Genomic DNA, 12835 nt, shown 5'->3' with positions numbered 1-12835 from the left:
ACAATATTGGTAGTTGGTAGTTTGTTTCATGTGTCTCCAGTTTTCTAACAGGTTTCTAATTGTATCCCCATTTCCACAAGTACAGTCCTCTGGACCACCACCATGCCAATGTACCAAATATTGGATTCTAGATCCTCAAAAATCTAGAATTGTTTGAACTTCAAATTCTCATTCTCTATTGACTTGAATAGAATGAGAAAGACATTTAGCAGTAAAATATAGACTAATATAGACCAGCTTAAATGAGTAAACATAAAATCAGAGTGAATCCTAAGATGTGCAGGTAAGACCACCCGGTAAGTCACTGGATCAACAAAGTTAATCACAGAATATGGATCAATTAAATGAGTTTATGAGATGGAACCCTTAGTGTAGCCGCCAAAGTATAAGGCGAGATCATGCACTGGTAAAACGCGTGCTGAAAGAAATTTCTCAGTCCAAAAGTTTGTTTTTAAAAATATTTAATGAAAGTTAAAAGCAAACAATCCACACAATAATAAAGAAAAATGCTTTTTAAGTCTTGACTCACTTGATCAGATTGTCAGTTAAATTCTGTATGGTCCAGATGATATATTACAGCCCAGTTTTAAACAAAGAATTTTCTAAAAACAAAAATCGCGGCCCATGATCTGATATAACTCGCTGAGGGAATCTGGAAAAATATATATTTTTTCTTTGGCCCAAATTTGAGTTGCCCATTCAATGGTACTCAGCTTGAAGATGTTAAGCAAATATTCATGAGCCATATTGAAATAGTTGAACAATTGGATGAAAAAGCAGTGGCTGCAAAATCAGAATGCAAAGTGCTCGTGGACAAACTGGCAACACTGGAAGATAGATACACAAGAAATAACATCAGATTTGAAGGTCTTCCTGAAAAATAGGGAAGTTCAATCCCAGTGAAAATCATAGCTAAACTATTCTCTAAAATTAATGGAGTGGAATCGAACATCGAGATCTCTGCAGCCTATCGCATATGTACTGAAAAGCTTAATTATTTGTTTCAAGAAACTACAGGTCAAACAAAACTGCATGGTCCTTCTCAGACAGAAAGACAAAATTATTTTTGATAATACCTGCATTTGTATTTTCCCAAATTTCTCAACTGCTAAACACGCCGCATTCTACAGCATTAAAAAGCATCGACGTAGAGCTAAAAACACATACAGCCTCTTGTACCCTGCCAAACTGGGGGTGGAGAGAAAGAGAGCAATGCTATCCCTTTATACACCAACAACTGTTAGTGACAACATAACAATAGGTTTCATAGCTGTATTACTTGGCAATAATGTGAAATCTATGTCAGTTATCATATGTACAATGTATTGACTTAACCTAAGAATGCAAAATGTCAACAAAAGTTCAGAAGACGTATTTCCAATGCCAAATATTGAACTTTGTGAGTTGGAATGTCAAGGGTCTCAATCATGAATTAAAGAGAAAGAGAGTACTCTCTCACTTAACAAGTCTAAATGCCAAGGTAACATTTTTACAGGAGACTCACTTATTAAGCAAGGACCAGTTTCGGTTGCAAAGAGATTGGTCTGACCAAATTTTTCACTCTAACTATACAAAGAAAACTGGTGTGTGGGAATCTTAATACAAAGAACTATCTCAGTTTGCAGTGTCAGATGCAATATCTGATTGTGATATGTCATGGTGATGAGCAGTTTATCTAATACTAAAATGATTTTGATTAATATCTATGCACCTATCTCTAATGTGAACACTCACTAAATTATAATGACCAGAGACTTGAATTGTGTTTTAAATCCAGACCTGGATAGATCCTCAGATACAATAACACAAAATACTACAAACATAATTACACAGTTTGTAACAGATCATAACATCTGACCCATGGAGGTTCTTAAATCCTAATCTAAGAGCATACTCCTTCTTACCCATGCATCATTGTTACTCAAGAATTGTTTATTTCCTCATAAACAATACATTTTTGCCCACTATCAAATCTTGTAACTACAACGCTATAGTTATCTTTGACAATGCCCCTCTGATCATGGAACTTAAATTACTGCATCCTACACACTCATGTTGTAGTTGGCGTCTTAACCCCCTGTCATTAGCTGATGAGAATTGTACAGAATTCATATCCAAGCAAATTGATTATTTTTTTGAGGCAAAGGCATCCTCAGAGGTCTCAGCAAGCATAATCTGGGAAACTCTGAAGGCATTTTAAGAAGACAGATTATTTCATATCATTTGCACAAAAATAAAGTTGTTATTCAGTGAAATCAGCAGAATACATCTAGAATACACCAGATGTCCAAAAGAGGCACTCTATAGGAAAAAGATGGGTTTTGCAATCACAGTTTAACCTCTTGACTGCTAAAGAAACGGAACAGCTCATTTTTAAATCGCCACATCATTATTGTGAACATGGAGAAAAGGCCAATAAAATCTTAGCCCGACAAATCCACAAGCTGGAAGTCCGTAATGCAATAACAATAGTCAACAATACAGATGCAGAAAAAACTATTGACCACAAAAATATAACTGACACATTTAGAAATTGTTTCAAGTCCTTATATTCTACTCAGTTTAAAGAAGATAAGACACAATCTAATGAGTTTTGTGATTCATTACAGATACCACAACTAGATATGCTTAGTGCTGCAGAACTGGATAAACCTCTGACAATTTCAGAATTACTAGATGCTATAAACTCACTTGAAAATAGGAAAGCAGCCAGCCCTGATGGCTATCCAGAGAAATCTTATAAAAAATTCTCAAAAAAGTTAGCTCCACTATTATTAGCAATGTGTATAGAACCTAAAGGCAAAAAAAAAAAAATCCCTCAAACTTTTCACCAAGCATTAACTACCATCTCTCCTAAGAAGAACAAGGACCTGCTACAATGTGCACCATACAGACCAGTCTCTAACCTGAATAACAATGTTAAGAAACTCTACAAAGTTCTATCAAGAAGGAATGAGAAAGTTCTTCCTTCTGTAATAACACAAGATCAAACAGGATTTATTAAAGGCAGACACTTCTACTTTTCAACATTTGTTTAGTATAACATATTCACCACATTGCACAAATTTCGGTTTGGCCCAAACATATGTGCATGGATCAAATTACTTTATACTAGTTCAGAAACTTCAGTTTGTATTAACAACATTATTTCAGATAACTTCAAATTAATGCTGGATACTCTACATGGATGCCCCTTATCACCTTTGCTCTTTGCAATTGCCATTGAACCATTAGCTGTATACTCTCGAAATGCATCAGAGATAAAGGGGATTTTCAGAGAAGGACTTGAAGAGAAGTCCTCCTTGAACCGTCACCTTATCGTGGTGGAGGGGTTTGCGTGTCCCAATGATCCTAGGAGCTATGTTGTCCGGGGCTTTATGCCCCTGGTAGGGCCACCCAAGGCAAACTGGTCCTAGGTGAGGGATGAGACAAAGAGCGGTTCAACAAACCTCCAATGATGAGTGAAACCTTTGGACGACGTTTTCCCTTGCCCGGACGCGGGTCACCGGGGCCCCCCTCTGGAGCCAGGCCTGGAGGTGGGGCTCGATGGCGAGCGCCTGGTGGCCGGGCCTGCACCCATGGGGCTCGGCGGGCACAGCCAAGAGGTAACGTGGGTCCTCCTCCCCATGGGCTCACCACCTATGGGAGGGGCCAAGAGGTTGGGTGGTGGCCGAAGGCGGGACCTTGGCGGTCTGATCCTCGGCTACAGAAACTGGCTCTTGGGACGTGGAATGTCACCTCTCTGAAGGGGAAGGAGCCTGAGCTAGTGCGCAAGGTCGAGAGGTTTCGGCTAGATATAGTCGGACTCACCTCGGCGCACAGCTTGGACTCTGGAACCAATCTCCTTGAGAGGGGCTGGACTCTCTACCACTCTGGAGTTGCCCCCGGTGAGAGGCGCCGAGCAGGTGTGGGCATACTTATTGCCCCCCGACTCGGAGCCTGTGCATTGGGGTTTACCCCGGTGGACGAGAGGGTGGCCTCCCTCCGCCTTTCGGGTGGGGGGAAGGGTCCTGACTGTTGTTTGTGCGTATGCGAACAGCAGTTTGGAGTATCCACCCTTTTGGAGTCTCTGGAGGGTTGCTAGAGGGCATACCTTCTGGGATTCCCTCGTTTTGCTGGGAGACTTCAATGCTCACGTGGGCAATGACAGTGAGACCTGGAAGGGCGTGATTGGGAGGAATGGCCCCCCCGATCTGAACCCGAGCGGTGTTTTGTTATTGGACTTCTGTGCTCGTCATGGATTGTCCATAACGAACACCATGTTCAAGCATAAGGGTGTTCATATGTGCACTTGGCACCAGGACACCCTAGGCCTCAGGTCGATGATCGACTTTGTGGCGTGTTGTCGGACTTGCGGCCATATGTCTTGGACACTCGGGTGAAGAGAGGGCGGAGCTGTCAACTGATCACCACCTGGTGGTGAGTTGGCCGATGGTGGGGAAGATGCCGGTCAGACCTGGTAGGCCCAAACGTGTTGTGAGGGTCTGCTGGGAACGGCTGGCAGAGTCCCCTGTCAGAAGTAGCTTCAACTCCCACCTCCGGCAGAACTTCAACCACGCCCCGAGGGAGGTGGGGACATTGAGTCGAATGGGCCATGTTCCGTGCCTCTATTGTTGAGGCGGCTGACCGGAGCTGTGGCCGCAAGGTGGGCGGTGCCTGTCGTGGCGGCAATCCCGAACCCGTTGGTGGACACCGCGGTGAGGGATGCCGTCAAGCTGAAGAAGGAGTCCTATAGGACGTTTTTGTCCTGTGGGTCTCTGGAGGCAGCTGATAGGTACCGGCAGGCCAAGCGAACGCTGCGGCCGGTTGTTGCTGAGGCAAAACTCGGGCATGGGAGGAGTTTGGAGAGGCCATGGAGAACGACTTTCGGACGGCCTCGAGGAGATTCTGGTCCACCATACGGCGTCTCAGGAGGGAGAAGCAGTGCAGTGTCAACACCGTATATGGTGGGGATGGTGCGCTGCTGACCTCACTTCGGGACGTTATGGGTCGGTGGGAGGAGTACTTCAAGACCTCCTCAATCCCACTAACATGCCTTCCAATGAGGAAGCAGAGCCTGGGGACTCTGAGGTGGGCTCTCCCATCTCTGGGACTGAAGTCACCGAGGTGGTCAAAAACTCCTTGGTGGCAGGGCCCCGGGTGGATGAGATACCGGAGTTCCTTAAGGCTCTGGATGTTGTAGGACTGTCTTGGTTGGACATCGGGACAGTGCCTCTGGATTGGCAGACCGGGGTGGTGGTCCCCTCTTTAAAAGGGGACGGAGGGTGTGTTCCAACTATAGAGGGATCACACTCCTCAGCCTCCCTGGAAAAGTCTATTCGGGGTTCTGGAGAGGAGGGTCCGTCGGATAGTGAACCTCGGATTCAGGAGGAACAGTGTGGTTTTAGGCCTGGTCGCGGAACAGTGGACCAGCTCTTCACCCTTAGCAGAGTCCTGGAGGGTGCATGGGAGTTTGCCCGACCGGTCTACATGTGTTTTGTGGACTTGGAAAAGGCATTCGACCGTGTCCCTCGGGAATCCTGTGGGGGTGCTCGGGAGTATGGGGTACGGACCCCTGATAAGAGCTGTTCGGTCTCTGTACAACCGTGTCAGAGCTTGGTCCGCATTGCCGGCAGTAAGTCGAGCCCGTTTCCAGTGAGAGTTGGACTCCGCCAGGGCTGCCCTTTGTCACCGATTCTGTTCATAACTTTTATGGACAGAATTTCTAGGCGCAGCCAGGGTGTTGAAGGGGTCCGGTTTGGTGGACTCAGGATTGGGTCACTGCTTTTGCAGATGATGTTGTCCTGTTTGCTTCATCAGGCCGTGATCTTCAGCTCTCTGGATCGGTTCGCAGCTGAGTGTGAAGCGGCTGGGATGAGAATCAGCACCTCCAAATCCGAGAGCATGGTCCTCAGCCGGAAAAGGGTGGAGTGCCCTCTCAGGGTTGGAGGAGAGATCCTGCCCCAAGTGGAGGAGTTCAAGTATCTCGGGGTCTTGTTCACGAGTGAGGGAAGAATGGAGCGTGAGATCGACAGGCGGATCGGTGCGGCATCTGCAGTGATGCGGGCTCTGCATCGGTCTGTCGTGGTGAAAAAGGAGCTGAGCCGTAAGGCAAAGCTCTCAATTTACCAGTCGATCTACGCTCCTACCCTCACCTATGGTCATGAGCTATGGGTAGTGACCGAAAGAACAAGATCGCGAATACAAGCGGCTGAAATGAGTTTCCTCCGCAGGGTGTCTGGGCTTTCCCTTAAAGATAGGGTGAGAAGCTCAGTCATCCGGGAGGGGCTCAGAGTAGAGCCGCTGCTCCTCCGCATCGAGAGGAGTCAGATGAGGTGGCTCGGGCATCTGATCAGGATGCCTCCTGGACGCCTCCCTGGTGAGGTGTTCCGGGCACGTCCAACCGGGAGGAGGCCCCGGGGAAGACCCAGGACACGCTGGAGGGACTATGTCTCCCGGCTGGCCTGGGAAAGCCTTTGGGATTCTCCCGAAGAGCTGGAAGAAGTGGCCGGGAGAGGGAAGTCTGGGCCTCTCTGCTTAAGCTGCTACCCCCGCGACCCGACCTCGGATAAGCGGAAGAGAATGGATGGATGGATGGACTTGAAGAGAAAATATTACAGATGATACGGCACTGTACATATCGGACCCACAATTTGAGAATTTGTACAAAATTCTGCTCTTTCCAGTGAATTTCAGTGAATTCATGTAATATCAGACTGGATACCTTCCCATTTATCTTAGCATCCCAGTTTAAAAATCTAGGGGTATACCCTACTATTTATTATTGCAGAACAGTTTAAATACCTAGGGGTAAACATCACAAGTAAACATAAAGCTCTATATCAGCAAAATTTCACTGTCTGCATGGAAAAAATTAAACAAGACTTGCATAGATGGTCAACCCTTCATCTCACAGTAGCTGGAAGAATTAACACTTAACATTGTTAAGATGAATATTCTTCCTAAGATCCTTTTTTATTTCAAAACATTCCAATATACATTAATAAATCATTCTTTAAGCAATTAGATTCAACAATAACCTCATTTATTTGGAATTCAAAACATCCACGCATTCAAAGAGTAACCCTACAAAGACAAAAGGCAGAAGGCGGCATGGCTCTACCTAACTTCCAGTTTTATTACTGGGCAGCAAATATACAGGTGATAAGAACCTGGACACAAATAGAAGATTTGTAATTTATACACAGGCTTGGACCGCAATAGAAGTAAAATCCTGCAGTACTTCTTTGTATTCCTTGCTCTCTGCTCCAATAAACACATGTTATCGGCAATATACTAATAACCCAATTGTGCTCCACTCACTTAGAATCTGGAACCAATGTAGAAAGCATTTTAAGTTAGAGAAGCTTCTATCTGTGGCACCTCTGCAGGAGAACCACCTCTTTCAACTTTCACAAACATATGCAGTTTTTAAAATCTGGAAAAAATTTGGAATCAACTTGCTTAGAGATCTTTATATAGACAACGTCTTTGCATTCTATGAACAATTACATTCCAAATTTAACATTCCAGCTACACATTTCTTTCACTATCTTCAAATCAGGAACTTTGTTAAACAGAACCTTCCAGATTTTCCTCATCTTGCACCCTCATCCATGCTGGAAAAAATATTGCTTAGACTCCATCTCTACAATATATAAAATCATTTTACAATCCCTCCCTTTCAAAGATCCAAGAGGACACTGGGAAAAAGATCTCTCAATTAATATATCAGAAAAGGAGTGGAAAGTAGCAATGCAGAGAATTCACTCGAGCTCCATATGCGCAAAGCATACAATTATACATCTCAAAATTATATATCGAGCACATCTGTCTCGACTAAAACTCTCCAAAATGTTTCCAGGACATGATTCAACCTGTGAACGTTGCAACCAAGCCCCAGCCTCAACTGGTCACATGTTCTGGGCCTGCACCAAATTAACATTATTCTGGACAAAAATTTTTAATTACCTTTCAGATAGCCTTGGACTCACAATCCCTCCTAACCCATTAACAGCTGTGTTTGGGGTTCTTCCAGAGGGGCTTAAAGTGGAGAAAGACAAACAAATTGTGATTGCATTCACTACACTGTTGGCACGCAGACTTATTCTGATAAACTGGAAGAACCCAAACTCTCCTCTTTTAAGTCAGTGGGAAACCGATGTGTTATATTATTTGAAATTGGAAAAAATCAAATACTCAGTTAGAGGATCCGTACAGACTTTTTTCAAAACATGGCAGGATCTAATCAGTAATATTTTAAAATAAGTTCATAAAGCACAGAGAATTTATTAATTTAGGTATGTTTAAAAGCCTTTAATTTAACGCCGTTTGGCTTGCTCTCTCTCTCAGGGGTGGGGATCGATCTGTTCTTAACTCAATTTTTCTTTTTGTAAAAACTTGATTTCTTTGTATGGATTGTAATAAAATTAATAAAAAAATAAAAATCTAGGGGTAAATATTGCAATTTAATATAAAGCTCCTAATAAAATTTTGCCATCAGCAAGAAAATAATTAAACACGATATGACTAGATGGTCTACCCTTCACCTTACTTTAGCAGGGAGAATCAACATTGTTATTTCCATATACATTAACAAATCACTTTTTAGACTCAATCATACCTTCATTTATTTGGAATTCAAAACACCAATGCATCCAAAAGGCAACTGTACAACGACCTAAAGCAGAAGGATGCATGGCACTACCCAACTTTTAATTTTATTACTGAGCAGCAAATATACAAGCTGTAAAGATCTGGGGCCTAATGTATAAACAGTGTGTATGCAGAAAAATATTGTGTACATGCTTACATCGTGATGTATAAAAACTAAACTTGGCATAAAGCCACGCACATTTTCACGCTAGATCAATCCGTCGTGTACGCAAGTTCTCAGCTCAGTTTTGGAAACTGGCAGCACCCAGCTTTAAAGCAGTACTACTGTTCCTGTGTGGTTTCCCTTTAGTTTTTAGATTCACATCCCTGACGTGACTTTATGAAATGCACTGAAATGAACCGTAAAACGTTAATTAGTTTAAGGCATCTCATTGTAATTAACCCGTATTCATATAATGGTGCACCGAATGGCCTATTCTAAATACCATCACTGCTTTAGTGTTGTTATTTCTAGTGCACCACTGAGTATTTAACCCACAGCTGTACAATATTGAATCATAGCTGTACAGCAGCTGATTGGATTATCGGTATAATAAACTTAAGAGAAGTGGTGAGGTGGCCGGCCTTCTGCTGCTATGCACCTAAAATCTGGAATAGCCTGCCAATAGGAATTCGCCAGGTTAATACAGTAGAGCACTTTAAAACACTGCTGAAAACACATTACTTTAACATGGCCTTTTCATAACTTCACTTTAACTTAATCCTGATACTCTGTATGTTCAATTCATTATAATTAACATTCACAGTGGTTCCAAAATCCGTACTGACCCCTACTCTCTCTTCTGTTTCTTTTTCCGGTTTCTTTGTGGTGGTGGCCTGCGCCTCCACCACCTACTCAAAGCATCATGATGCTCCAACAATGATGGATGGATTAAAAGCCAGAAGTCTACATGACCATCATCATCAAGTCCTTCCGTGAGAACCCTAAATCCAAAGAGGACTCTTTCATTTATGTTGGATAGAATGTCCAGAGGGGACTGGGCGGTCTCATGGTCTGGAATCCCTACAGATTTTATTTTTTCTCCAGCCGTCTGGAGTTTTTTTGTTTTTTCTGTCCACCCTGGCCATTGAACCTTACTCTTATTCTATGTTAATTAATGTTGACTTATTTAATTTTCTTACTGTGTCTTTTATTTTTCTATTCTTCATTATGTAAAGCACTTTGAGCTACTTTTTGTATGAAAATGTGCTATATAAATAAATAAAAAATGTTGTATACAGCATCTTGTACATGCTGTCTCAGCCGTGCACACAGTCTATTTGAAGTGTTTCCATACGGCAGACACTTCAATGCCTTTCCTGTAGAGACCTCGCAATTCAGAAACCGATTCATGCCAAGTGTTCTAAATGCACTCAATCAGTCCATCAATTGCTCCTGGTAGAACTGTTTGTACTTATAAGTACATTCATCTCACTGTGAACTTGCACTACAGTTATAATATTACACAACCTGAGACACTTTATAAAGCACATATTTACAGATAATGACTGGCTTCTAAGTCGATTTAGATTTCCAAGTGCTATCATCTTGGAGCTCTTGATATCATTTTTAAGATGAAATGCAGTAAAGCATGCTTATTACATTGTACATTTTAAACTTCATTAAAATAATGTATATTGTTAATAATTAACATGTGAGGACACAGCGCAGTGCTAGCGACGAGCTGGCGCCCCATTCAGGGATTGTTCCTGCCTCACACTGCATGCTTTCTAGGATTGGCGCGACCCTGGATGGATAGATGGATAGAATAATTAAACATGTACTACAAAGATATTTCAATGTTTCATAAACGTTTTGAAGAATCTGAGTTCTAAGCTTACAGATGGCTAGGCATCTATTACAGAGCTGATCGTGTGGCGATTGGTTACTTGGAGAAAGAAAAGGAAGGACAGGAATTTGGGGTTAGTACATTTGAAAGAGACAGTACTGCTGCAGTAAATTATTTCATCGAAGGTCACACATGGCGCAGCAAGCATCTTGCGGGAGGCAGGAAAAATCTCTTGACAGGACACCAGCTCGTCACTATCACTGCGCCACCATGTCCCCATGTTTAATACATGCTTTAACTCCTATCATTATGAAAATGATATCAAGTATACATCTTAATATTTAAATTGTTCAGAGAGCTGTAATATCATGAATGTAATGTATTCTGTGTCCTGTTGGTGGAAGAGAAAGCCCGTTTCAGAAGCACATAGTGATTCACACACATAGAGCACATAGAAGAACACACAGAAAGAAGAATTTAACGTGCTACTATAGTTATGATTGGATCTAAGAAACTAGTAAATTAAAAGATTTTAAGATGAAGTTTATGGTGTTCTACTTTGATGACAAAATAAAGTACATGATTAAAGTTGACATTTGGACATTTTTTTCAACAGTGTCCCTATTTTTTTTCTTTTCTCTTTCCCTAATACGCTTTCATATGACACTCAGACGGTGGGCTACGACTCACCTTTTCACTGCAACTTCTTATTTATTTCGGACTTTCTGAATTTGAACTTTTGAGTTTCTCTGCCACTCTGTTACTCGAGCAACTTCCTTTTGTTGTTTATATCATTGTATAAACCAATAAATAGTACGTTTTTCCTTGCCTCCACTGGGTATTCTCTAAAATTCTTCTATTTCCACCTGTGCTTTTGCCATTGTCTTTTCACAGATCGCTGAACTTAAGGGCTATTTATATTGATTTGCATATTCAAATAGGTGTAATTTTGGGTGGAGTTGGGGAGTGGCGGCAGGCGTGTGCACGTGCGTTACTTTTCATGCTGACTGGGATTTATGGAGCAAAAGAATGTGGAAGTTGGCGAACGCACAGCTTTATGCAACTGGATTTTTTTGTGCATATGCACATTTCCGCTTTTGTCCGTACGCCATGTTTTAGTGTGAATTCTACGCACAGCGTTATGAATTAGACCCCAGAACTTTGACACAAATTGATGAATATCCATAAGCCTGGTCTGCAGTAAAAATAAAATTTCACAGTACTTCTTTATATTTCCTGCACTGTGCCCCAGTTAATACAAACTACCATCATTACACTAAAAATCCAATTACCTTTCATTCTCTCAGAATCTGAAACCAATGTAGGAAGCACTTTAAGACAGAAAAGCTTTTATTTGTACCACCTCTACATGACTGGGATTAAAACCAACATAGATAATGTTTTCCACCTTCTCAAAACAATATATCCCTATTATTCAATATTTGCCCAAAAATGTCCAGAAGAAGGACCAGTCTTGAAGACTCAAATATCACCTTTACAATTTATAAAAATATTTTAAAGTCTCTTCCTTCAAAAGACCCCAGAGTACATTGGGGAAAGGATCTGTCACTTAATATTTCAGAAAAGGAGTGGAAGGCAGCCATGCACAGAATAAACTCCAATACAAGATCCATATATGTGCAAAACATTCAGTCATTCAACTTAAAATCTTTTATTGAGCACATTTATCTTGTTTAAAATGATCCTGTGCAAGATTCAACCTGTGAAGATTGCAATCGAGCTCCAGCCTCACTGGGCCACGTTCTGGGTGTGCACCAAATTAACATTTTGGTCAGAAATCTTTGTTTGCCTATCAGACAGCCTTGGTGTCCCAATCCCTCCTAATCCACTAACAGGTGTGTTTGGTGGACTCCCAAACGGCCTTAAAGTGGAGAAGGACAAACAAACTGTAATTGCCTTTACTTCACTACTAGCATGTAGACTTACCTTACTCAACTGGAAGAATGCCACCCCAACACTCTTAAGTCAGTGGGTAACCGATGTTCTATACTATTTGAAATTGGAAACAATCAAGTTCTCACTTAGAGGATCTGTTCAAAACTTTTAAAAAATATGACAGGATCTAACCAATAACATTTTAGAATAAGGTTCCATTTCAGAGAATAGGATACCCTACCCTTTTTTTTTTTTCTTGTGTGGGGGATGAATTTTGTTTTGATTTGTTAAATTTGTCTTGACTCTATGGAATGTTATCTGTTTCTAATTAAATCAAATAATTGTTTAAAAAAATAAATAATAATATTTAGAAAAATATTACTATGTTTTCTTGTCCCAAATCTGAGTTATCCACTCAATGCTGTGTACTTCTTTTCTTTTTTTACTATATTTAAGAAGGAGAAAAAAAGACTTTCCCACTAGTAATGAACATTTTGAGTTATAGAAAGGAGTAA

Source organism: Polypterus senegalus, chromosome 11 (genome assembly GCF_016835505.1).
Source record: "Polypterus senegalus isolate Bchr_013 chromosome 11, ASM1683550v1, whole genome shotgun sequence".
Classification (NCBI taxonomy): domain Eukaryota; kingdom Metazoa; phylum Chordata; class Cladistia; order Polypteriformes; family Polypteridae; genus Polypterus; species Polypterus senegalus.
The sequence above is the reverse complement of the archived record's forward strand: the minus strand, read 5'-3'. Positions refer to the sequence as shown.